Raw genomic sequence first — 27,469 nt, 5'->3', positions numbered from 1 at the left:
ATAATGTTCCCAGGCACAGATTGATAATTGGGGTTCTTGTTCCTGAGCAAGTCATTGCTTATTGTACACACTGGTATGTAGGTCAACAACAAAGGACTTGGCCAGTTTTGGTAATAAAGCTTAACTGAAGAAGGCTGGAAATTTTGTACATTATATATTGTGCTTCTGTACCAGCCCAAGGCAACTACAGCCAGGGGCGATCCTGGCCCCTCCGCCACCTGAGGCAGCAGCAGTTGCTGCTGCCCCCCCTCTCCCGGAAATTCGCTCTTAAAGTACCAGGAGCAGCATTTTTGCTGCCCCTGGTACCTAGTGGGGCACTGCCGCCTGAGGCGACAGCCTCAACTCGCCTCATTGGTGAAGCACTCCTGACTACAGCCCTTTAGCAGTAAAGACCTGAGCCTCCAGTTATGCCCCCGTAGCTCCCCATCAGTGGTATAACTATAGTGGAAGCAACCCTGCAGTCACAGGGGGCCTGGGGGAAAGGGGGGGGGGGTCTGATTACTTTATAGCCAACAAGCAGAAGCAGGCCAGGTGGGCTGGGCGCCCTAGGCAGCCCAGCTTTCTAGCTTGCCCCCTCCCTTTTCCCGTTGCACACACATGTGCGGTAAAGCAGTCTTGTGCACATGTTCAGCAACGCAGTTCACATGCGCACACGCAGCAATGCCATTCGCACACGCGGAAATGCGCAGTAATTCGCTCCCGCACAGCACACAAGCTGGTAGGCAGAAGAGGTACCTGCCCAGTGCCCCCCGATAGTTGTGCCCTAGGCAGCTGCCAATTCTGCCTACCCCTAGTTCCGGCCCTGCCAACAAGAACCCCCCTTCCCCAGCCGATCTCTTACCTGCAGAGAGAAAGCAGAGTGCGTCAGCACGGGGCAGGGAGTAGGCTGAGTCTGGGCAGGAAGTGGACAGAGTCTGGGTGGAGTCTGTGGGGGCATAGTCTGTGCTGGGGGAGTGGGGGGAGTCTGTGCAGATGGAGTGGGCGGAAACTGGGTGGTGAGTGGGCTGTTGCGGAAGGATGGGGATCGGAGTGTGCTGGCCTATGAAGATTTTGTTTTTGCAGGGGGGGACACTGCTCCCCATCTTCTTTTCTCTTGATTCACTTCACATGGTTTGTGTTGCTGTCCATAGGTGCAGGGTAATTTTTGTGCTTTGGGAGGCTACTTAACCCATTCCTTGTTTTGATTTTACCTCTCTGCTTATGTCCTGTAGAAGATAGAGAAATTAGTGTGCTGTACTTTATTAAGTCTGTGATAGCTAACTCTCAAGAATTTAATATCTGTGGCAGTTAGGTGAGTACAAGAAGCTGTTCTAGTCTTTGCCTCTCACTAGTGGCAAGATGGTTATATGCAGTGCTTATTTCTACTGCATAATAGACTGCTACTTTGAGAACAGTGAAAACAAATGAGAAACTGGGAATCTAATTATCTACAGTGTAAGGACCAGACATGGAGTAGCTTCAAATAACCCTTTATAATTGTCAGAACACAAAATGCCTTTGCCTCTCTAAGGATATTGAGAGGTGTAGTTTAACACCAGCTTGGGGCTACAGGGTGAACCCTGGAAGTAGCTGGATTTTAGAGTAATGGGTAAAGGAACATGATCCCCTCCATCAGTTAACTTCTCTAGCACACTGTTCAACAACAATAACTGGGTATAGGCTCCCCAAGCACAGGGTGGGAACTAACATTCCAAGCATTTCATATAGTGAGGGTTGAGGCATAATAAACAGTGTACGGCTGTGGGTACTTACACTCCAGGCACATTATCCACATAAAGACACAGGGGAATATTTCTCAAAGAGTGAAGTTAGAGAACACCACAGTCTATGTGGTGGAAATTCTGCCATTCTTCTATGGGATTTTTAAAAGAGTATTTATTAATAGTGATGGGCAAATTTTTTCGCCAGTCGCAAATTTGTGGTGAATTACCGCGATTCGCCGCCCGCGAATAAATTTGCGAAATCGCAGCGAAAATTTGCCGGCATCAAAAAAATGGACGATGGCCCTCGGCCTAAGATTTTTTGGTGGGCCCCTGGCATCCCAGTCCGACACTGTGAATAGGTGAGGTGGATTTGACACTTGACACTCTATTTTACAGGATGCCCCCCCTATTCTGCTGTTCCATGTACACTCCTATTTCCACCCTTTTGCGCTCTTACTAGTCTCTTATCTGAAGGTGCCACTACTGTATTCCTCTTAATTTTTAATTTGCACTTTACAGATCCCTTTTCATTTTGCAGTAGTAACCTTGCATTCTGCTGCCCCCCACCTCCCTATATTTCTGTGCTGTGACTTCATGTTTCTCTAACTTGATATACATGCTCTATAATTTGTGTACTCTTTCCAGACTGGTGGGTAAAGAAGGGAATAAAAACAAATCCCAAGAGTAAAGAAAAAAGGTGCCTGGGTGCTGGCCCTGACACATATAACCCAGGAACAGGAACAGTTAATCATGACAGCAGACAGTGACTAAACTTCACAGTCTCGCGGCTCGCCCCTGCTACATCATGGCCCAGCCTCGCTAGGTCACTGGCCGCCCCCTGCTGCATCATGGTCCCGTCTCCCCCCGGAGTTCATCACAGGTAAAGTGGCAACCCTACACTGTCAATACAGTGAGCGCACTCTTTCCGGATTTAGAATATGAAAATTGGTGCGTTGGTCAAATCTTGTAATACATTGTAGTAAATGGACCCGCACTCCTTGTATGTAATGAAAAAAAATTATGTGCTTTATTCACAAATGCATTTCCAACGTTTTGGTCCTCTCTGGGTCCTCATCCTCGAAACATTGGAAATGCATTTGTGTATAAAGCACATTGATTTTTTCACTACAAACAAGGAGTGCGTTTTAGTAATAATTAATACAGAAACCAGTGCAGCCATCATCAGAATATAATAATCAGCCCTGTATCATCAGCTTATATTACTTTATGTTTGATAATTTGCGATAACCCCTAAGCTTAGCTTCTCAGCTGCTCAGAGCTCTCTGAGCATGTGAGTGTCGCAGACACTTTTCAAGATGGTGACCCCCTGTGACAAGTTTGAAGTCCTGGATCATTGCTGCTATTGAGAAGCTGGTGCAATAAGTTCAGTACATAAAATACGGCATTTTTAGCCATATTAATTTTTAGGGTTTAGTTCTCCTTTGAGTTCTGCCTCAACAGTAAGTCTCCGTACCACTCTAGGCCAACTTTTCTTCCATATTCCATCTGGTACAGTTTAGTACATGTCCATTTCACCTCCATCGCCTTTGCATTGTAATGGTGACCATGTCCTCTGGGTGACACTTAGGGACTTTTTATCAAAATTCGAATTTGTGTAGTTTTAGAGTTGTTTTTCAATCTCGACTAAACTCACATTTCACAACCACCAAATAAGAACATGAAAACGTCGAAATGCTAATTTTCACAATCATTTTTGTGCCATTACAAACATAAAAAACACTAAAAACCTCAAAGAATCTCACAGTTTAGAAAGATTTTACAGTTGTTTAGGTACAGCTCCCATTGACTTCTGCATGACTTCAATTACATGGACATTATAGTTACATAAGCACAGAATTACAGATGAAGTAAGTCCAGGGTTGATAAATGTAAAGTTACATACCTAGATAGTAGTAATAAGCAATCTATTGCTATTTTAAAATGTATCATCCCCCCATTATTACTGACACAGGTAGATAAGTGAACTACATACAGGTCAGGAATATTGACATTCTTGAGAAGCTGTGGATAGATCTAAGAGCTTGCAACTGATGGTGGTGGCAAGAAGAGGTAGTTGCTGATAAGCTGACTCATTCAATATGTTTGTGAGCAGATAAAAGTACTCTTATTGCACTATAAATACCTGGCAGTATTTACTCCTTCTGACCTTTTTTTCTCCTTGAGTGGTTCTTGGATTTTATATTTCACATTTGTGTGACGTGTGTATAGACATTTGAAATGAGGCAGCAGACGAAGGGGAGGCATGGGACAAAGAAGAAAGTGGATCAAGACTGAGTACACAATTGGAACTGCCTGTGTTGTAAAATGACCTGTTTCCTCCTGGGTGGTGCTTGTTTATTACACTCGTACGTATTACTTTATGAAAACTGAATAATGTAAAAAAGTATTTAGGGATAATAGTTTGTAGATAATTTGTCTGAAAAACTAAGCTCCAGAAAATGCATGTAAAGATTTTAGTGAAAACTAAAGCCTAACTAAAGAAGTAGGCTAGAAATGTACATTGTTTTGGGCTTCTGTACCAGCCCAAGGCAACCACAGCCCTTTAGCAGGGAAGGCCTGTGTCTCCAACGATGCCCCAGTAGCTCCCCATCTTCTTTTCTCTTGATTCACTGCACATGCTATATGCTGCTGTCCATAGGCACAGGGTGATTTTTGTGCGTGTGGAGTCTACGAAAGTAGAAGGAAAGGTTAAAACTAAGTAAACCTTTTCAGAAAGGTCCACCTAAATATACCAGTAAACCCTCAAAGTAGTGTTTAGAGGACAGAAAATAATGACCCACAATTTGCACCATCCCATTAGTCATTCAGTGAATCCCATGACAGGAAGTGAAACATAAAACATAACCTTTATTGAATTACTTAAAAGTGACCAAGGTGAAAAATTCACAAACAATTAAAAATACAAAAAGGAGGAGCCCATCAAAAGCTTCATGTAGTCTCATACCCCCAAAGCTCTAATAATCGATCGTGTTCAATCTATCAGGATCACATAGAGCACATCCTTCATGGGGTAGACTGTTTTAAGTCCTGTGCATGATAGCTAAAGGCAACTTCAGTGGTATTAGGTACCCAAAGGGTTACTACACTTGTATGTGCAGATGTATATAAAAGAGCCGATAGCTGTGGGCAATGCTACTATTGCACCCACATCGTAACCGCAACCCCTCTATATGACAGATATGTAGTGGCAAAAGATCTGTCTTCGAGGGTTACGTGCTCGGCATTGACCCAGTCTGATCACTGTATTGTCTTAAGCCTGTCCTTTCACCGTACACCCCCAGCGTTCCTGGCGGGTCTTGTGAAAACATATATATATATTTATTGCGGCGCTAGTATCATTAAACTATCCCTTCTCGGTATGCCCCCAGCGTTCCTGGCGGGTCCGAGGTAAGGTAAATTACGGCGCAAAAAGACTTTTAATAGAGCTGATGTTCTACCTGCCTAATTGAGCTAAAATAATTGAGAGGCGCCTGACGCGCGTTTCACTCGCTCTGCGAGCTTTGTCAAAGGCAACCTTTGACAAAGCTCGCAGAGCGAGTGAAACGCACGTCAGGCGCCTCTCAATTATTTTAGCTCAATTAGGCAGGTAGAACATCAGCTCTATTAAAAGTCTTTTTGCGCCGTAATTTACCTTACCTCGGACCCGCCAGGAACGCTGGGGGCATACCGAGAAGGGATAGTTTAATGATACTAGCGCCGCAATAAATATATATATATGTTTTCACAAGACCCACCAGGAACGCTGGGGGTGTACGGTGAAAGGACAGGCTTAAGACAATACAGTGATCAGACTGGGTCAATGCCGAGCACGTAACCCTCGAAGACAGATCTTTTGCCACTACATATCTGTCATATAGAGGGGTTGCGGTTACGATGTGGGTGCAATAGTAGCATTGCCCACAGCTATCGGCTCTTTTATATACATCTGCACATACAAGTGTAGTAACCCTTTGGGTACCTAATACCACTGAAGTTGCCTTTAGCTATCATGCACAGGACTTAAAACAGTCTACCCCATGAAGGATGTGCTCTATGTGATCCTGATAGATTGAACACGATCGATTATTAGAGCTTTGGGGGTATGAGACTACATGAAGCTTTTGATGGGCTCCTCCTTTTTGTATTTTTAATTGTTTGTGAATTTTTCACCTTGGTCACTTTTAAGTAATTCAATAAAGGTTACGTTTTATGTTTCACTTCCTGTCATGGGATTCACTGAATGACTAATGGGATGGTGCAAATTGTGGGTCATTCTTTTCTGTCCTCTAAACACTAACTCTTAATTATTGACCCTGCACACCATTTTTGTGCTTTTCTGTTTGGTGGAAGGTGCTATATACTCCATCTTCTGTATATTATTAAACCCTCAAAGTAGTGCTGCTCTGTCAAAAGAAACACTGCATTTCTTTCCTTCTATTGTGTACACATGGGCTGCTGTATCAGACTTCCTGCCTCCAGTTTAAGCCTCCTTGCCCGGGCGTGAGCATGCACAGTTTGCTCCTCTCCCCCCCCCCCTTCTCTGCTGTAATCTGAGCCTAGGGCTATAAGTGAGAGAGACTCAGGCAGGAAGTGATGTCACACCAAGCTAATACTGCAGTTGCTATCCTAAACAAAGAGAGAATTTCTAGCTCTTTTTACTAAGGTATGGTAAAACATTCTACAGAATAAATATAGCATTATAGCTTGCACTATTGCAGCTAATCTATTGGTAATAAAATGCCTCTGTAGCTTTCCTTCTCCTTTAAAGCGTTTGCTAAGAGTTTGCTCATGTATTGGTGAAGAGTAAACGCAGTGGAGCTCATGGGCGCCATCTTCGGCTCTCCGGTCTTCTGTAAGTGAGAGCTGTATTGTCACATGTGTAGTTGGAGCAGTCTTCTGGTTCCTAACAACTGTACGTGCACCAAAAGTGCTGGAAACTCCCGAAAGGAAAGAAGAGGACCCGAAGATATCATCCATAAGCTCCACTGCGCTTACTCTGCACCGATACGTGAGCAAACTCTTAGGGGCTATTTCAGGGGTAACTAACTATGCAGTGGGGGGAGGAGCAAGAAGGTAGGTAGTAGTAGGTAGCGGGTTTCTTATTGTCACGATCGCCGCCCGGAGCAGGTCCTGGAGCTCCGGGCGGCGCATCCTCCCCCTGCCGGCGTCGCTCCCAAAATGTCGGCGCCCATGGCCGCCACGTGGGTAGCGGCGCCGGCGCGATGACGTCAGCGCGCTGACGTCGGCGCAAGGACGTCAATGACGTCACAATGTCGCCAAATTCAAAATAAAAACGCCATCTAGACGCCAGAATGGCGCCCAAGTATAGGAATACTTTCCCTAAGTGTATCCTGGGTTTCCTGTGACCTTATTTGCTAAAATCTTGTTCCTGATTGATATCCTGACCCTTTGCCTGGACTTTGGACTTTGCTGATTTCCGCCTGCCTGTGAACTCTTGCCTGGACCCCGACTACTCTTCTGATTAACCCTTTGGACACCGCGACCTTGCTCCCTCAAGAGGGCTTCCTCCTCGATCCTGACTACCTCCCTGGAGGGACCTCCCGGCTCCCTGACACTTATCTCTCTCTCTCTCTCTCTCTCTTTCTCTCTCTCTCTGCATAACTGCCACCCTTAGATCACCATTAATAAAGTGCTTGTTCCTACCAGTTTGCCGGGCCAAAAGTGCACTTTGTGCTGGCATGAGGCATTTGCCAACCGAGCTTGCAAAATGTAAAAAAAGCCACAGTCTGTTTTGGAGTGCAGAGATCCTCTGACTGGGCTTAGAATCGAGTCCAGTCTGTGTGTCCCCTCTCTACCCCTACCCACTCCTAACCTTTGCATTCTCTAAAGCATAAGGTAGAAGCATCTGGATGCACAGACTGGGCAGGCAGGGGAGGAACATAGTGTCTGCTCTTACAAGGAGGCAAAAGGTAGGGGTGGCAGGTAGCACAGCACATATTGAGCTATTTAAGGAATGTGATAATCTCAGGGCTAGCTACATTTTTACTGAGCTCTGGATTTTTCACCTAATGCTTAGTGCACAGCGCAGTGTAGGGGGTGGCAAGTACTCTTTAGATCAGCACTAGTGGTGCACGCTTGCATCCCTTAATGTTCTTGCACTTGTGTTCCCTATGGAGTTGCAGTTCTAGTAAGTACAGGGCTGTGGCTGCACCCTGGGCCTCCTGGCAATGCGTTCTTGCTCCTGGTGAATGACATGAAAGGTAGGGGCATGCAAGGGAACACTGGCACAAAATGCAACAATGTGTCTGTTTTGCACCTTGCCACCCTCCTTAAAATAATTACCCCAACATCAAAAATATAACAATATTGGAATTTACTTTCCATGCCTGTAGCCTTTAGAACAACCACTTAACTTGTTGCTTTGAGCCTTTATATGTTCAAAACAGACTTTAATGACTTGAAATATACATATATTAACATTAGCCCAAAATGTTCACAATTCTTTTTATACATTTTATTTTTTTCATGAGTTTACTTCAAAGTCACATTAAAACCAACAGTATTTCATTTATGTTTTAAATATTTTATTCGGCATTTAGCAATATGATCAGTCCCCAGCAAATCCTAATCTGTCAAACTAGAGAAATAACAAATCTTTTCTTTGGCTTGTCTGGTTTTTACATCTTTGAGGACTTACTGTACATGTTGAGTCTGATTAAAGAAATCATTAACAGTTTGTCAACACATGGCAATCCCCGATTAACACAAGGTCAGAGGAAGGATTCCTTAGGGGTGATGCAATATTTAAATTTCAGTATGTTTACACATTTAAGAAGCTCTGAGATCCCTGTCCTTGCACTTGCTATAGATTGCGGAATTCTGATTTACCTAGTGCCGTGTTTAACATCATTCACTGCAGTGTGAGAATCTTCTGCAAAACATCAGTTGGCTTGGCAAGAAAACTTTTTATTTGAGGTGCTGCTTTGGCCATATGGTGGGAACATACATTTTAATGGTTATATTTTTACTGGTGTCAGAAAAAAATCTATTAAAAGTAGACCAGAGAGGGGCGGTCGTTTGCAGATGCAGGAAGCAAAGAGCTTGGCCATCTGTCAGGTGAGCTTGCAGTGGGACATGTAAAATAATGCTGATGAAGTGTCCTTGACTTGGAATTCATCAGCCTTAAGTTGCAGAAAATTAAATGTATGCGTGTATGTATACATAGTTAACCATTTTAATACAACGTATATATATTTGGCAAAAAATAATTTTTTTAAAGGGACACTGTTGTAAAAATACATCTAGTTATGCTCTCATAAGAGACTTATTCCATGAACCAGGTTTAAGACCGATACCAGTTGGACTATACCTGTTTGATTGTAGCTGGTGTTAAAAGTTGCTGTCTTTGATAATTGTTTAATGTCCATTTGCTAAGATCTGGACATCACCCAGCTACATAATGGCTTAAATGTAGTACTGTAAAGTATTTTGGGTAAAAGCCTATTGTTGTCATATATACTGTGATGCAATTGCAGACAATGTGACCGTTAACCCCCACCATCTTAGGTGACCGAGTCCTGCATCGGGTTGGGTACCCGAGGAATACACACAAAGTGGGTTTTGGGCAGAAAGTTCAGATTCCCTGATCATACGAGAATTCTGTGGGTACCCAGCTAAGGTGCGGCATTGGTCCCTCCCAAGGTATGCGTAAAATTTGTCCCCTTTCCGACCGGTTTTGGCTCCAGTGTGACGTTACTTCCAGGTCACAGTGACGTCTCTAACCTATTTGTAAACTATTTGCGGGCTGGATCGTGTAGTAGTTCGAGATAGGGGAACTCAGTGGGTGAACAGTGCGACTCAGGGTGCAGGTCAGTTGGTCTGGGTCGGGCAGGGGTCTGCCCGACTGGACCCATGCAGGACTCTAGCAAGTGTATCTTTGTTTTATACCTGTACAAGACAGGGGCATTTGGGATGCACATAATTGTATGCTGGAAGGCTTTTAAGGCTGTATACTAGTAATATAGCTTGAAAAAAAACATGCCCATTAAGTTTAACTTTTTATGTCTAAATATAAATGTTCCTCACTAACTGCTGTATGTTCCGGTGGAAAGGGAGAAAAAATATCAATACAACTTCATTGACCTGTGCCCTCAAGCAAAAGAAAAATGTGGGCCTCTTTCATTTGAGATACCAGTCTCACTAATTTTCAGAAGGCTTGTTGTGATAAGCTTTCTTCCTTCCAAGGAACAATTCAGTTTTGTCAGTGGTTATAACCACTGCAAACATATTTATTAAACTGAGAAAATGGTCACCTACAAAATCCAACTACAAGCATAAACAAAAGTTTGTGAAAAAGGAGGTGAAATGTTTAATTTGTTGAGGTCACCAATAGATGACTTTCATTTTGAGAACTTATAATGCTAGCTTAATATACACAGCAGTTGGGGCCTATTTCATGCACAGAATGTTATTGCTGGAATCATTTGATTTGCCCATCAGTGCCTTAGTTGGTGCCAGACCTAGTGCAGGAAAAGAGTTTATATTAATGTGCACATTTGAATTCAAATAAGTTTGGGCATAGAATTCTGGAGAGCTGAGTCCTAGTATTGCTATTATATGGAATCTGAGATTCCATCTGCAGTACACATACCACAGACACCTTTGCTTGCTTCGACTCATCTGTGCACCATATGTTCCTGGAAAATACAGTTTAGTGAAATCTTATACTAGTTTATTGTAAATCAAAACACTATTTTATACACATCGGAGTTCCTAAGTTGACATAAGTGGCTGTAAATTCCTTGAATTCTCAGGTACGCCTTTTAAACTGTTCTGTATTAAACAGAAATGGGCATTCTTTGATTCAAAATGAGTGCCAGTGTTTTGTTTTTTTTAAAAAAAAAAAATATTTATATTGCAAACATGCATATGTAAAGGGGAATGAGTTCTGTAAAAAGTTAGGGCTGTACTTTTGCGTCTGTTACCTTTATCCTCCATTTCAAAATGCTTAAATGATATCCTCCTTCTAAATAAATGTTATGTGTAATGGTTTATGTTTATTTTAATACTAATATATTGATACATTTCGCAAGACAAATGGAAGCTCAATCATGCTCTTGGTGTTATAATAATAATAATAATAGTCACACTGCTCTTTTTATGTCTCTAAGACACCTTGGCCATCTACAGTATGCCCAGATTTTGTTGGGTAATTTAGCCACTTTTGGACCATACTGTCCTGATGATTTTGGCATTATACAGCAACTTGGGGTACTGTACAGATAGATAATCCTGGTGCTTTGATGAATGAATTTTCGGTGTGGCAGGGGCTCCTCTCCACTTTCTGCTGTACTCATCATTGCAGTGGGCAATCTGAACAGATGGGGAAAATACAAAAGTGGCCATACATGTGCCCCATCAATATTTACAATCGAATTCAAATCGTTCCATCTAACGTAGAACGATTTATCGATCGAACGATTTTCAAAAAAAAACTTAGACTTCTAAAAACTTAGCCAAATACTAGTTATAGGTTCTAGGAGGTCGCCATAGGCTAACATAGCAATTCGGCAGGTTTAAGGTGGCGAAGTGTCGAAGTCAAAGTATTTTAAAGAGACAGTACTTCGATTTTCGAATGGTCAAATATTCAAAGTTTTTTCAATTCAAATCGAATTTTGGCCTATTCGATGGTCAAAGTACTCAAAAATTACTTTGAGATTCGAAGTTTTTGAATTCAAAGATTCACTTCGGCCCTTAGTAAATGGGCCCCTTAGTGTAAAAAATTGAATAGGTTGTGTTTATCTGTTACAGAGTTAGGGAGCTGCATAGGAAGTATGAAAACAGCCATGTTTGTACACCCAATACACAACTTTTTCTGACCCAAGATTTCTAGATTTAATCAAACTTTGAGTATACTGTATTTAGCAGATGTGTTCTATTGCTTTTCCTACTTTGGGTTTTAAAATCTATAGAGCAAATAATGATGTGTAATTTTAAAGGAAAACTATACCCCCAAAATGAATACTTAAGCAACAGATAGTTTATATCAAATTGAATGACATATTAAAGAATCTTACCAAACTGGAATATATATTTACATAAATATTGCCCTTTTACATCTCCTTGCCTTGAACCACCATTTTGTGACTCTATCTGTGCTGCCTCAGAGATCACCTGACCAGAAATACTACAACACTAACTGTAACAGGAAGAAGTGTGGAAGCAAAAGGCAGAACTCTGTCTGTTAATTGGCTCATGTGACCTTACATGTGGTTTGTATGTGTACACAGTGAATCTTACGATCTCAGGGGGCGGCCCTTATTTTTTAAAATGGCAATTTTCTATTTATGATTACCCAATGGCACATACTACTAGAAAAGTATATTATTATGATAATGGTTCATTTACATGAAGCAGGGTTTTACACATGAGCTGTTTTACTCAGTATCTTTTAATAGAGACCTACATTGTTTGGGGGGTATAGTTTTCCTTTAAGTTGTTATCCCTGCAAATTATCTTGGGAACCTGTTACATTTATCTGTTACTGTTGCGGCCTGTTATAGGAATGATGTGGTGTGCTGCTTTTGTCACCCATTAAAAAGTGCATTTAACCATTTTGTGCCTGTGCTAGCAAGGTACATTTCCATTTTTGCAATTCAAAGCAATAATTATATACTTCTTTCTCCACTTCTGGTTTTGACTCTTGAAACAGTGTCCAAGACTCTACTTATCAAACTGCATTACATTCATGTTTATAGGTTGGTTAATCAACTGTCTTATTATTGTATATTGGAAAGCTGCTTAATTAAATTTTCTTTCATTGTGCCAAAAAATTATCTGGATTCCCTTGAAGAGCATATGCACTGTATAAATGCAAATTTTCAGTGAAGTTAAAATTTTGCATGACATTAATTTGTGGCTGTGTGGTATGCAAATGGTGCGACAGCATGACATATTTGTACATTTGGGGATTTCAATTTCTTAATATTAAGAAAATGGAGGAATCACAATGCTTATAACTGTATCACATTTCTAACTCATATAGAGTATGAGTTGATGGCGACAGAAATGACTATAGACATCATTTGCAGCTAGCTGTTGAAGCACCACTCGTTTTCCAAGTTGGACACTACACAACTGCTGCACGTCAAATTTTCTTAATCTCTAAATCTGTTTTTGGTAACACCCTGACCACTTCCTCTTTCAACCAAAACTAGGTTCTTTTTATGTTGCTGAGCTGGGCTTAAACCCTCTTCCCCCACGGTTTTTTTTTTTTGTAATCCATTGTATATTAAAACTTTTTAGAGTATTCCACTATGTAATACCCTCTGCACGTTTATGCTATTTATTGTGGGTGTTTCCTCAAGATAGTCTACAGTTATAATAATAATAATGAGCAATACATAATAGCTACAGCTATCATGTAGATATTTTGTGCAGCCTTTGTGCAGCTGAAATGTTAATAGGTTTATGGGGGTAGATATGACACAACATTTATTCGACTTAAAGCGGTACTGACATGTTCCTATAAAAATCATAGAAACGTGTCAGTAGAAAGTAAAGGCTGCATCTGGAATATTCCCCCCACAAAGCCATCCCCACCACCACAAACCCGCACTCACTCGACCCTCCAACACTGCTAAATGAACTTCTCAACCGTTTCAGTGACGCTGGGCTGGGGGTGGCGCGATCCTACCGTAGGCAGATTACAAATCAAAACAGGACTTCAGCCTATGGAAGGATTGCTCCACTTTGCGGGGGAACTATTCCGTGCAGCATTTACATCATACTGCAAAGGAAAGACATCGTCACTTGAGTTAGGGTTCAAAAAGTTATTTTTCCCTTTATCTCACATCCTGTCTATGATGTTGTCCATGTGTATATGTGCAGTAGAGTGAAAGCTGAATTCAGAAGCAAAAAGTTGGCTTTTCCCTGCTGCCCATATGTACCTAGCTTAGTCCAAATATCCAAGAAGAGGAGGAAGATTGCTACAAGGCGCTCCTACAGTAGTACTCCAGACAGGTGCAGTTTAAGGGTAAGGCCAGACGAGGAGATTCGGGGAGATTTTGTCGCCTGCCTCAGCGTTTTTTCCCCATAGGCTACAGCGCAAAATCGCCTGCGATAATGCACACGCGGCAATGCGTTTTCCATAGTTGCCCAAAGTTGCCTCAGTTGGGTGACTATTGAAAACGCATTGCCGCGTGTGCATTAGCGCAGGTGATTTTGTGTTGTAGCCTATAGGGAAAAAACGCTGAGGCAGTTCGGGGAGATAGTCGCGCAAAAGATGTGGCGATAAGTCGCCAGGCGACAAAATCTCCCCGAATCTCCTCGTCTGGCCTTACCCTAAAAGGAAGTTGGAGCACAGGCATGGAGTCTCCGGTTAAGTGAAACCCAGGACAGTGCATGCTGGCAAAGGGTGCATGACAGGGGCGGGACAAAGCTGCCTGGCAGGGGATTAGCAATGGGTTTAGTGACGTAGTTGGGGGGTGGAGTTATAAAGGGATGTGAAGCACTAACTGCTAAGGAGGGCATCCATTTTGGAAGAAGAAAAGGAGTCCCACCCTCCCTTGTATTAACCCTTTGTGCTAGTTGTCACAATTGTGGCCTGGGTTAGTGGGGCACAGGATAAGTTGATGTGGAATGGTGAGTATTGGGCTGACTAACCAAGAGGTGATGAGAGGGAATAGCCCGTTGTCACAGCCGGACGGCGGGTCCCTGGCAATGGGGAGAGTTAATGGAAGTAGAGTTTTTACCTAGTACCAAGTTGGTTAATGGTACTTGGTTGGTGGTGTTCCTCTCTAAGAGCGGTGGTCTCTGGGAGGGTATTTTGTATTGGTGGTAGCATGCAGTCCTGCGTACCCATAGTGCTAGAAGGCACAAGCGGCTGGTGGCTTAACGATTGCATGCACCTAATTGGGTCCATTGCCAGGGGCCTTGCAGAGGATTAAAAAGTTAATGGTATATCACTGTTCATATTTGTATGTTTATAATGTTGTTAATATAATTGTTATTGATATATGTGTTATCTATTGTTAAATAATCTGTTGTGCAATAAAGCTGTGGACAAAAAGACTCCAACAAATAAAATGTATGGTGAGCGAGTTGGTTATTCCTAGGCCAGTTTGGGGGAAAAAGGCAGGTATTTGTCCCTGCCCATGTCATGTGGTTACAAATCATCGGGGTGGTGCCTACATTTTGGTAGCCTTCAATGATTATTTCTTTAGTTCTCCTTTTATCCACACAACAATTTGGATACTTAATACCAGCAGTACTAGATACATTTTCTGTTACGAATCAGACAAATACTAATTGTTCAGCTAAACCAAAGATGAACTCCTAAAGCCTTGTGACAAGTTCATGACAACTGGTCATCATGACATACCTCCCAACTGTCCTGTTTTTAGAGGGACAGTCCCTCTTTTGACAGCTCAACCCACAGTCCCTCGTTTGTACTTAAAAGTCATGGTTTTCTCTGCACTGAACAGCCAGAAAAAGAAACAAAGTTTCTACCTTAATTGGCTTTTGGCAGAGAGCACAGAACAGCCACAGCAGGGGATAAGATACTTTTGTAACAATTTTGAGATAAGAAAATAAGTAATTGTAACAACATAACAGGTCCCTTGGGAAAAGTTAGATTCACAGCTTAAAGGGCAATTCACCTTCATTAGCAAAACTGTAAAACTATAAAAAAAACACAGAAATATGTTCAAACTTTCATAACCTGCCAAATTTTGTAAAATGAACATTTATGTAATTAGGGAGTGTGGCCACAAAAATGCAAAAATGGGCGTGGTCAAAAAATTTTGTTCACGGATGCAATGTTTTATTTTTTCTTCACTGTGAATATGCAATGTAGGTTTCAGATTTGGTTAGGAATTTGGTAAAATCCTTTGAATAAAGCACTGCGTATCTTGACAGCGCTATATAAATAAATGATGATGCCGGCCAGCTCTCTTCTCCCCACCTTGTGCGCACAGGCATACACGATTGCCATGTGCCACCACCGACTCGACACACATGTAAAATGAAGTATATGGTTAGTCCCTAAATGGTTTTTCTACCAGTAAAAACTAGGAGGTAAAGGAGATAAATGCTCAACAAAAAAGTAGGCTCCTTAGCTCTCAGATTTGTGCCTTTGAAGACAACCTTATTAGGTCCCCATCTTATTTTCTGCTAATTCACAGCATATAGCATTAGGCTTGTCAACTATGAGTCCTCCCAAGTTCCAGAGAGGAAGGTGGGAGCAGGTCACATGAGGATTGAAGTTGATGAAATTAGGGAAGGGATGCTGACATTTAGGGGCAAGTGATGTCATTATATTTCTTGTGCATCTAAGGTCATCCCTGCATTGCATTGGTTTAGGCCGTGCCCCTAAATGTTTTTGAACCACAGAAATGCTCCTCCAGTAGACCGTGATCTTCTCTACTCACTCATTAAAACGATACTGACACTCCAATAATTGTTTTCCCTGTGTCTGCATGGGTTTTCTTGGAAAACTGACTTGATTGTAAGGTTCCTAGTCATCTTAGGTCATCCTTGTCACACCTTTTTTTTGTCATTCAAATTGTTTCTGTAACTATGGGGCAAATTCACTAAAGGACGAAGCGCCTAACCCTAGCGTTAATTCGCTAGCGTAGCGCATTTTTGTTAATTCGCCGATTCACTAACGGACGCTGGCGTAAATTCGGTAGTGTTACTTTGCACCCTTACGCCTGGCGAATTTGCGCAATGGACGTAACTACGCAAATTCACTAAAGTGCGCATTTTTCTGAATGCTAGACTTCCTTCGCCACCTCAGACCAGGCGAAGTGCAGTAGAGTAGATTGGGATTGCTTCCAAAAAAGTAAAAAAAATTTTCTAAGTCCCAAAAAACACTGGCGTTTTTTCTTTTTTATGGGTGATAGACTGAAAAAGATCGAAAAAATTTTTGGGGCTACCCTCCTTCCCCCCCTACATTTCCTAACTCATGGCACCTTAACTATACAGTGGGCACATGTCTAGGGCAAAATAAAAATTTTATTTGCTGTTTTGAAGGTTTCCCAGGCTTGTGTAGTGATGCTACATATACCTCCATTGTAACTTCAATTTGGCGCCGTATGCAAATTAAGTATCGCTAGCGTAACTTCGCTTTGCTTGGCGAATTAATTTCGCAACCTTATGCTTCCCCTGAGTGCAACTTCGGATTTTAGTGAATTTGCGTAGCGCTGGCGAAAATACGTCTGGCGAAGTGCGGTGAAGCGGACGCTGGTGCAACTACGCATCTTAGGGAATGTCCCACATGTATCCCCATTGAGAGGCTAATTTATTGCTTACCGTGTCAATCTAGGAGCAAGATCTTCTTGTCCTATACTAATCACTCGGGTTGTGCTGGTCTAGTGACATGAAAGTGACAGCTCACACCACAAATCCAAAGATGATCACACTGATCGCTTTTTGATTCCGCTGAATTTCCACAGAAATAATGGCTGTGGCTGAGCACCCTGAGTGCTATAAAATGCAGAAGACAAGCTGTTCAAGCTTGCATTTTTCTCCCACAGATTGTAGGCATCATTTAATTCATGTAGTTGCAGTTTGGATTTGTGCTGATGTGTACAGTTCTGTTTTTCAAAATACATTTGCATGTTCCAGAATCTGCTCACAGCACCTCCCCTAGGCTTTTTTCTTCTCTTTCCCAGTCCATCTGCACCCTTCTAGGCTTCCAGTAATGCTTACTCCTACTGCCTGATCTGCGTTCCTCCCACATGAAAGGCCCTTTTAGCTTACCAAAAAAAAATTGAATCATGTACAAATTGGAGAGTTACATAGCTCAGCATAAACATGGACTATGCTGCTAAACAAAAAGCTGAATAATTCAAAAACCACCAAAAATAAGAAAGGAAGCCAATAACAACTGTCTACATCATACTAAAAGGTACTTGAAAAGTCAACTACCCCTTTAATTGTTGTATATTTAGTAGGTGCTGAGTTCTCTGCACCAGCCCAACATAGTGGAGAGGACTGGGTGAGATTGTGAATTCTGTTTTTACCGTACTGGAGATTTCACAAGACCTAGATCTCACTGGCTCGATCACATACAGAAGTAATTACACACAATTTATACTGCTGTTTGGGTGTGGGTCCTGGCATTGAGAACTTACTGAGGCTGTGCAGAGGCAGGTGTATCTCTCCTATTAAGCAAGAATATTAATGTAATACCTAATAAGACTCTGAGACTGGAATTTCCATTGGATGGGTGGAGGTTGGCCCCAGCTCTATTAAACATATTTAATTAAACCAAGTAAACAATCTTTGCCATACAATAACAAGCCATACCAAATACCCAAATACCAGCCACTGCAGCCGCAAAGGGCATGTATAGAAAACCCAGGAAACCTGTACCTAATGTAAAGGACACAATTTAATACCTGACAACTGTTGTGACAATAAAAAACAGAACATCAATAAATACTGTAACTTGTAACGGCAGTCCTAACAGAACATTCCAAACCTTGAGATCTCAGATGCAAATTACAATACCATAGAATAGCACTTGAATACAAATGGAAGTGGTTATACAAAAAAACAAGTGTGGGTGGGTGGACGGTGAACGCACACTGTGTTCCAGGTACCCGAGGATGCAAAAGGTAGGAAAGGGCACTCCCACTAACTTATATCATAACCCCTCCCCAACTATGCTGGCAATTCCCTGTGTAGTAACCCAGATGCCCATACTTGCTTTTTGCCAGAAACGCCCCCCCCCCCCCACCACAGCCCCAGGCACCTTCGCTAGCCCTTAGGGTGGTGTAAAAGCTTCAGGGCCACATTTGTTGTTTTATATATGTTATGTGTTATCTGAGTTGGTATGTATAAGGATTGCATTGCAGGATCAATGGCATTTTTTTCATTGCATTAGCTTATTGCTTGACAGCTTTCAAATGGATTAGAATAAGCATATGATACAGGGCAGTTTGAAAGCGTCTTGCATTTGTGCATCAATAGAGAACTCTTCATGCACATCTCCTATTAGTCACCATTTCCCCTTTCTCTATAAATGGCCACATAATATGTCAGATATGAATTTTTTGGCAGAAATTTGTTTTTGTGTAATCGTGTTACTTAAGTGAATTGCATATCATTTTATTTTACCTGTAGGTTGGTATTAGCCGTTGTGATGTTTGTAGCTTTCTGAAGGAGAGGAGTTCGCCAGTGTATGTAAGGTTGTATTACAAAGAGCTGATATCTGTTATATCTGCCCACCCCTGCTTTCCATCAGTGTCTTAATACATACTTAAATAGCTTGAACATTTCTGGTGAAGTAGTTATGAAACTGGTAATGGAAATGTGGTCAGAGTAGTAAGATGCAGTTGAAATTCCATAATTTCAATGGCATTTTAATGGCTCAGACCAGATTAATGATGGTTGGTAAAATATCAGTGACTCCTCTCACTTTGCTAAACAGAAGTTCTTCATTTTCCTACAGGGGCTTTATAAATACATGTTGTTGTTGTTGTTGTTAATAATAATAATAATATGTTTAAAAAGTTCTTTATAAATAAAACATAAAATAAGGGAAAAGCAAAAGTTGCATTGGAGCACAACAGGGTACATGTATGGGACCTGTCATCCAGAATGCTCAGGACCTGGGGTTATATCTTAAAAGATATTTCCATAATTAGGGTCTTGATACCTTAAGTCTACTAGAAAATCATGTAAACATTAAATAAACCCAATAGGTTGGTTTTGCTTCCAATAAGAATTAATTATATCTTAGTTGGGATCAAGTACAAGGTATTGTTTTTTTATTACAAAGAAAAAGGAAATCATTTGAAAAATGTTTTTGGATTATTTAGATAAAATGGAGTCTATGGGAGATGAATATAAGTAATTTGGAGCTTTCTGGATAATGGGTTTCTGGATAACGGATTTCATACCTGTACTATTTTTATAAATTTTATAATTGCCCAGTTTTGTAAATTCTGGAGGCTTTGTGCATTTTCTATCACTCTGTTGCCACATAAGTTCAGTCTTGCTATAATTCTGAATGATCATATAATGTTAACCAGGAATTGATATAGTTAATATTAAAGCACAACAAGTTCACAATCGGACATATTTAAGTAAACCCTTTCACACAGTACTTTGCAGATATTGATCATTATTCCTTGTCCTAATGGAGGTTGCAGTCTTAAATTTCATATTACATTCATACAACACATTAGATGGTAACTGCATGAGTGCATATTGTTGGCAAAACAATCCCATTTTTTTATTTTTAAGCAGGCTAAAGGTATCAGGTGATCCAAATTACAGAAAGATCCCGTATTCAGAAAACCCTAGGTCCCAGGCATTCTGTATAAAAGTTCCCATACCTGTAATAGGTGTTCCAGATATGCTAAATGAAAAAAATGAGAGTGCTTAAAGGAACAGAAACACCAAAAATGAGTTTTTGGAGGAATAACAATATAATGTACTGTTGCCTTGCACTGGTAAAAGTGGTGTGTTTGTACTGGATAGTCCCGTTTTTCTGAACAGCCAGAAAAAGAAACAAAGTTTATAACTTAATTGGCTTTTGGCAGATAGCCCAGAACAGCCACTATAGAAGATAAGATACATTTGTAACAATTCAAATGTATCTAGATAAGCAAATAAGTAATTGTAACAATATAAGATAACAGGTCCCTTGGGAAAAGCTAGGGTAAGGACACACTGGACGATTTGTCGCCAACGTTTTAAAAAAGTAAATCGCGGTGACAAGGCGATCGTCTTTTTTGAACAGACGATTCACAGCGACTATTGGCACAGAGCGATTTGTATCCCATTACTCTGTGCGGTACGTGCTCCACCCAAACCGGAAACGGTTTGTGCTTCCCGCTGTAACCTGGCGTCTTTACGTTCTTGCGTCATTGCGTTCGCATTGTAATTTGAATACAATTGCTGCTACTTATCTGTATGTGTGTGCGTGTCTAGTAGATTTCAGTGCTTTTCTAAGTACATGCTATTTCTGATAAATCGCTCGGAAAAGGGTCTCAGTGCGTTTTGGAGCTACAGGCGATTCACAAACGCGCTGTGGGCACAGGAGCTGGCGTCTTTCATTTGGTTTTGTTCAGAGACCAAACGAGCGATATGTCGCCGCGATTTGCTTTTTAAAAAAACGTTGGCGACAAATCGTCCAGTGTGTCCTTTACCCTTAGACTCACAGCTTAAAGGGCAATTCACCTTCATTAGTGAAACTGTAATAACTGAAAAAAAAACACAGAAATATGTTCAAACTTTTATAACCTGCAATTTTTTGTAAAATGAATATGGTACGTGCAGCAACTTTTTTATCCCTCTTTTTATTTCCAAATGTTGGGAGATATGCATTTCTATAAAGTTTTAAACGAAAGACAATAATAGTTATGCTAGAGAATGTTCTTGTGGTATAAACACCTAAAACTGCCACCTAAATGAGTTGACATGAGTTGACATGGAGAATAGCTAATAGTTCTGGCATGTTTTCATAGAATTTGCACTAAGCTTGTTGCCAAACTGAGCCAAGTTCACATCAAGAATGATAACTGATCCATAATTTCCTGCATATCACTTTCAGGGGACAGGCAGGAAATAATGTTTGAGCTGTAGTCTATGATCTAACTGAGCCAGTGTGGTTTCAGGTTAGACTGTGTCAGGAAGCAGCATTGTCATAAGGATCACAACACAACAACAACAAGTTTCAAATGACCTTATTTTCCATCAGGATCCAAAACAACTTCTTTGGATCATTAGCGCTGACGTCCCAGGTGCTTTAAGGTAGTAACATATTTTATTATTTAAGATATAGTTATTGTTGGTGGTGCTTTTCTTTTGTTATCCATGCTAGGAATGTATTGCTTCTTATTGATATTTATTGACCGGTGATAACAAACATATTGACATTTACTGAAACTGCAGATCATTGTGTTAATTTGTCAGAATGTGCTGAGCTCTAACACCGTACTGAATCATTAATCTTCGAAAATGAAGGAGTATCGCTCGTGTGCGCGTTTAATGGGGAGATTCCCCATAGAAAAAGAGCTTTGTTAGGGATCAAACACACAGGCATTGTGTATGTGTTTACAAACACATGTTGAGCATGAAAAACCCCTTTGATTGCATTTTTATGCATCTCAACACAAATCATTGTTTTCTTGTGAGTTCCAAAGAAAGCTTTTTATTATATTTTGGGGATTTACCGAATCCAGGATTCCGTTCCGTATTCAGCCTAGATTCGGCCAAATCCAAGTGCCTGGTTGAACAGAATCCAAATCCTAAAAGTCATTGTCTTTTTGTCTCACAAACAAGGAAGTTAGTTTTTTAGATGCACATGGTTCTCTTTACCCCTTCCTTGCCTTGATTGCATATACAAATTAGGGTTCAAATTCGGTTTGACATGTGGCCAAATATTTTATCAAGGATTTAGGATTCGACCGAATCCCAAAAAAATGGATTTGTTGCATCCCAAATTCTATTGTCCTTTGAATGCACGTTAAGCGCAAGAAATTGCAGCAAATTGTGTCTAAAAAAGCCTGAAATTAAAAATGAAATGAAACTCTGTTATGAAGACTCATGAGTGCAACCAGTCATAATATAATGGGATCAATTTGCTGATATGCTTTGGTGCACTCAATCCTGTGTCTCAAACGCTTTTTGTGTGAGACACCTAAAGCCAGCAGCATTGTTTTTTCTAGCCAGGCTACTATAAATACAGGCTACCATAAATACATAGGTAATCAATAGCTTTGAAATGGCTATGTATTGTCTATCTATGTATATATAAAAGTCTGGTCTGCCCTTTAAGATTTTAGTACAGTATTGATATATAACCTCAGATAAAATACGAATGTCTTTATTCTAAACATATATAGGGGGCTCATTTCTAATTTACTGTTTGTTTTGTTTAAGGCCTAGTTTTTCTACAATCCCATTATCATTTTTACTTCATTTAGTAACTGCTTTTTAGAGAGCAACCCTTAATGATTAATTCACTTTTCTTTTAATGATGCCTTTTCTTCCTTTTTTATACTAGTGCTTTGTGTTTAGACAGTTCAGGTTTGGTTATACAGGTATGGGACCTGTTGTCCAAAATGCTCAGGACCTGGGGTTTTCCAGATAACGGATCTTTCTGTAATTTGAATCGTCATACCTTAAAGGAGAAACAAACCCTTAACCAAAAAAACAATACCCCCCACCCCACGTAGACCCCCCTCCCCCCAGCCTAGCTGCCCCCCCCCCGGGGAAATGTAATGTAATTCTGAACTTTCTGGATAATAGGTAACATTATTATGGAAAACAGATCCCATACCTTTATCCATTTAAAGTAAAGGAAGCTAAGCAGTTATTTTGAATGATATTGGGCATTTGACACTCCATTATGACTTTTTTTTTTTTATTGCTTGTAGTTCTGTCATTTAACAGGTTAAATGGGTTCTTAAAAGTCTAGCCAAATCTCAGTGGGATCAAGGGGAATTCTACAACAGCTACCTGCCATACGGAAATAAGGCTCTCTTACTCCCTGTGGTTAGACTGGTATAAGCATTTTCCTCCCAAGTCAGACAATCTCATATTACTTTAGAGGTTACAAGAGTGTAACTTAAATTGTTTTATTAAGTAGGACAGATGTTATGTTAATTATACAAGACATTTAGTGGAATTTGGCGCTCACAGTGTGTCTGGTATCATCAGGCTTCTGTCCCAGAACAGCTGCCTGTCACAGATGGGGGTGTGATAATTCCTGTAGCCCTTCTTACTTTCCAAGAGTATTTCTCAGATAACAAAATAGTGAATCGAAACACGCAGACTGATCTGTCCTTTCACAAGGCTCACCCTGGGTATTGGAAGGAGGAGAGTTTGCAACACCGAATGGTGTTATGCAATGAGCATAATTCTGTTAAAGGGTTACTGACTGTTAACTTCTAATTATATGCTCAGGATCAGATCAGTTGTGTCCTAAGAAATATGACAGGATAAGTCATGCTTTATTGCTTATTTCACTTACTGTATAAGGAGTCTGTGTGTTGGAGGAAGAAAACTTGATTCTGGCAGAGCAAACAAAATCACTAAATAGGAAAAGTCTATCTGAAATCCGAACTTCCAGTGTAACCGAAAATAACTTTATTCATTCTTGAGTAGAGCTATTAAAAAGCAGTAAATCACCTTAATCACTTTGAGTTGTGCTGAAATATTTGCCAGTTTTTATTTTTCATTCTTTCCATATCCACAATTCTGACCTAAAAACTTAAAATATATTTCAAATTTTCACATAGATTAAAAACAATGTAAATAATGTCTTCATGCAGAGAATATAGTGTTAATAATGTCTTCATACAAAGAATATAGTGTAAATAATGTCTTCAGAGAATGGGATATTTTCTGTATTTCAGTACAGGTATGGGACCCGTTATCCGGAAAACCATTATCCAGAAAGCTCAGAATTATGGAAAGGTGGTCTCCTATAGACTCCATTTTAGCCAAATAATCCAAATTTTTTAAAATGATTTCCTTTTTCTCTGTAAAAATAAAACAGTACCTTGTACTTGATCGCAACTAAGGGAGGCAAAACCAATCTATTTGATTTATTTCATGTTTACATGATTTTCTAGTAGACAAGTTATGAAAATTTAAATTACAGAAAGATCCATTATCCGGAAAACCACAGGTTTCTGTATGTATATGCTGAAATCTGATAAAAAGGCTTGCTCATCGGTCGACAATATTGTATTTTATTACAAAATATTTATTGGAAATAAACATTAAAGGGGTGGTTCAGGTTTAAGTTAACTTTTAGTATGTTATAGAATGGCTAATTCTAAGCAACTTTTCAACTGGTCTTCGTTTTTTTTTGTTTTTATAGTTTTTGAATTAGTTGCCTTCTTCTGACTCTTTCCAACTTTCAAATGAGGACCCCATCTAAAAAAACAAATGCTCTATAAGGCTACAAATGTATTGTTATTGCTACTTTTTATTACTCATTTTTCTATTCAAACCTGTCCTATTAATAGTCCTGTCTCTTGTTCAAATCAGTGCATGGTTGCTAGGGTAATTTAGAGCCTAGCAACCAGACTGCTGAAATTGCAAAGTGGAAAGCTGCTGAATAAAAAGCTAACTCAAAAACCAACAAATAATAACAAATGATAACCAATTGACAATTGCCTCCAAATACAATTCTTTACATAATACTAAAAGTTAGTTTAACGGTGAACGACCCTTTTAAAGATGATCACATTTTTAATAACTATTTTAAGACATGTTTTGGTTGGTCTTCATTAATTGATTTTGTACGTTTATGAAGTATTAGTATTCCCATTTTGCATATTTCCATCCTTCAACTGAAAGTACTGTGTGGTTGTTTGGTTAAAAAAAATGACTATGTGGGTATATTTTGTGTTTTTTCTTTTTAATTGCTAAACCATATATAATTTGTAACATGCTCTGACAGACTCTACTAGTAAGGGCAGAGACACAAGGTCAGATTCAGGGAGATTAGTCGCCCAGCAACAAATCTCCTCTTTTTTGGAAAGAGGATCTCCCCGATCTCCCCGAACTGCCTTCCTGCTGGCTAGAATGTAAATCGCCGGCAGGGTGGCACTCGGTGAGCTTCATTTTCCAAAGTCGCCCGAAGTTGCCTCACGAGGAAACTTTGGAAAACAAAGGGCTCTGAGTGCCATCCCACCGTCGATTTACATTCTAAGAATTACATTCTGAAGAAGAGGAGATTTGTCGCCGGGCAACTAATCTCCCCGAATCTGACCGTTTGTCTCTGCCCTAAAGGATCACCATTACAGTAACTTTTTAGTATGTTATGGATTACCCTTTTCAAAACATTTCAATTAGTTTTTTTATTATTATATTTAAATTATATTATATTTGTATTGCTTGTTGTTCTATAGAAGTCCCGTTCTATTAAATTTTCAACTCTCTGAATTCACAACTGCTGCCTAGCACTAGGGTAAAAGCGACCATAGACCACTGCAAACAAATAGTCATTGAATTTCAATTGAACTTGTTGGGGGGGGGCTTTATTAATAATATAAACCATAAAAAATAAAAGTGAAGATCATCTTAAAGTAATATTGATTGTCTACTTGATTATAACAGTAAGAGGCACATTTATCAAGGGTCGAATTTCGAATCCATGTGAGTTTTTTAAAACTCCCATAAATTCAAAATTCGACCAATTGAAATTTATTAAAGGGGTTGTTCACCTTTCATATAACTTTTAGTATGATGCAGAGAGTGATATTCTGAGACAATTTGCAATTGGTTTTCATTTTTTATTATTTAAGACTTTTGAGTTATTTGGCTTTTTATTCAGCAGCTCTTCAATTTGCATTTTAAGCAATCTGGTAGCTATGGTCCCAATTACCCTAGCAACCATGCACTGATTTGAATAAGAGACTGGAATATGCATAGGAGAGGCCTGATTAAAAAAGATGAGTAATGAAAAGTAGCAACAACAATTAATGTGTAGCCTTACAGAGCATTTGCTTTTTAGAAGGGTTAGCCAGTTTATTTTTTTAGTTGTAATATTGGTGTGTAGGCAGCCATCTTAGGTCATTTTACCTGGTCATGTGCTTTCAGAAAGAGCCAGCAGTTAGGAGGAACTGCTTTCTGACAGGCTGCTGTTTCTTCTACTCAATGTAACTGAATGTGTTGCAGTGGGACCTGGATTTTTCTATTGAGTGCTGTTCTTAGATCTACCAGGGAGCTATTATCTTTTGTCAGGGAGCTGCTATCTGGTTATCTATCTATCTGGTGGGGGGGGGGGGGGTTGTGACAACACTTCAACTTGCAGTAAAGAGTGACTGAAGTTTAGAGACATGGATTTCAGTGCAGAATTCTGCTGGAGCAGCACTATTAACTGATGCATTTTAAGTTGCCACAGAATATAAAACAATAACAAGAGGTACAGTATTTAAATAACACGGTGCAGAGCACTTTGCTTGGCATTACATGATACACAGTGGTGATGCACAATATTTTGAAAGGTTGAAGCCAGACAAGAGACCTTATATATTATTTAAATGATATAGGAAGTTCTCAAAAAATACTTGCAAGGGCAACTAAGTTCTAAGTATTTCTGTGAACCACTGGTCTACTCCCCCAAAAAACAATGGTTTTAATAACCTGGTCATTTCTGAGGCTGAACAGTAGGAGACTCTTTCATAGTTGTTGCTGGTTGCAGTTACCAGCCTTTCCACAAATCTGGGCCTGGTCTTAATCTCTAGTGTGTGACTAGCATATCCAGAAGGATCCTCAAGCTGTGACTGTAGAGGGCAGTTTATATGTGCTAAATTTTCATCATTTTTTACAACCAGTGAAATGTAGGCTGTACCCCCATTGTAGTGGGGTTCATCCAGCTATGTTTGTATTTAACATCTGTTCCTTCATTAAAGGAAACATGTTTTTTTTTTTTTTTAAATGCATCAGTTAATAGTGCAACTCCAGCAGACTTCTGCACTGAAATCCAATTCTCAAAAGAGCAAACAGATTATTTTATATTCAATTTTGAAATCTGACATGGGGCTAGACTTATTTGTCAGTTTCCCAGCTGCCCCCGGTCATGTGACTTGTGCCTGCACTTTAGGATGGAACTACTTTCTGGCAGGCTGTGATTTCTCCTACTTAATGTAGTGGGACTTGGCTTTTACTATTGAGTATTGTTCTTTGATCTACCAGGGAGCTGATATCTTTTGTTATGGAGCTGCTATCTGGTTACCTTCCCATTGTTCTATTGTTAGGCTGCTGGGGGGGGTGACTGAAGTTTATCAGAGCACAAATAACATGACTGGGTGCAGCTGGGAAACTGACAA

The 27,469-nt window shown here is 40.2% G+C and overlaps 1 protein-coding gene across 3 annotated transcripts in view; it reads left to right on the top strand.

Annotated features, from left to right (window-relative positions):
* nek6.S (NIMA-related kinase 6 S homeolog) overlaps positions 1-27,469 on the top strand; it is a 168,504-nt gene that overhangs the window by 14,530 nt on the left and 126,505 nt on the right. Inside the window, exon 1 of one of the 3 annotated variants that reach the window (XM_041574113.1) lies at positions 2,372-2,583. The exons of the other annotated variants lie outside the window; for them this stretch is intronic. The gene's annotated coding sequence lies outside the window, so the exon portion shown is untranslated. Of the gene's footprint in view, positions 1-2,371; positions 2,584-27,469 lie in introns of those variants that run through there. 3 annotated transcript variants of the gene reach the window in all.

Source organism: Xenopus laevis, chromosome 8S (assembly GCF_017654675.1).
Source record: "Xenopus laevis strain J_2021 chromosome 8S, Xenopus_laevis_v10.1, whole genome shotgun sequence".
NCBI lineage: Eukaryota > Metazoa > Chordata > Amphibia > Anura > Pipidae > Xenopus > Xenopus laevis.
The sequence above is the reverse complement of the archived record's forward strand: the minus strand, read 5'-3'. Positions and strand labels throughout refer to the sequence as shown.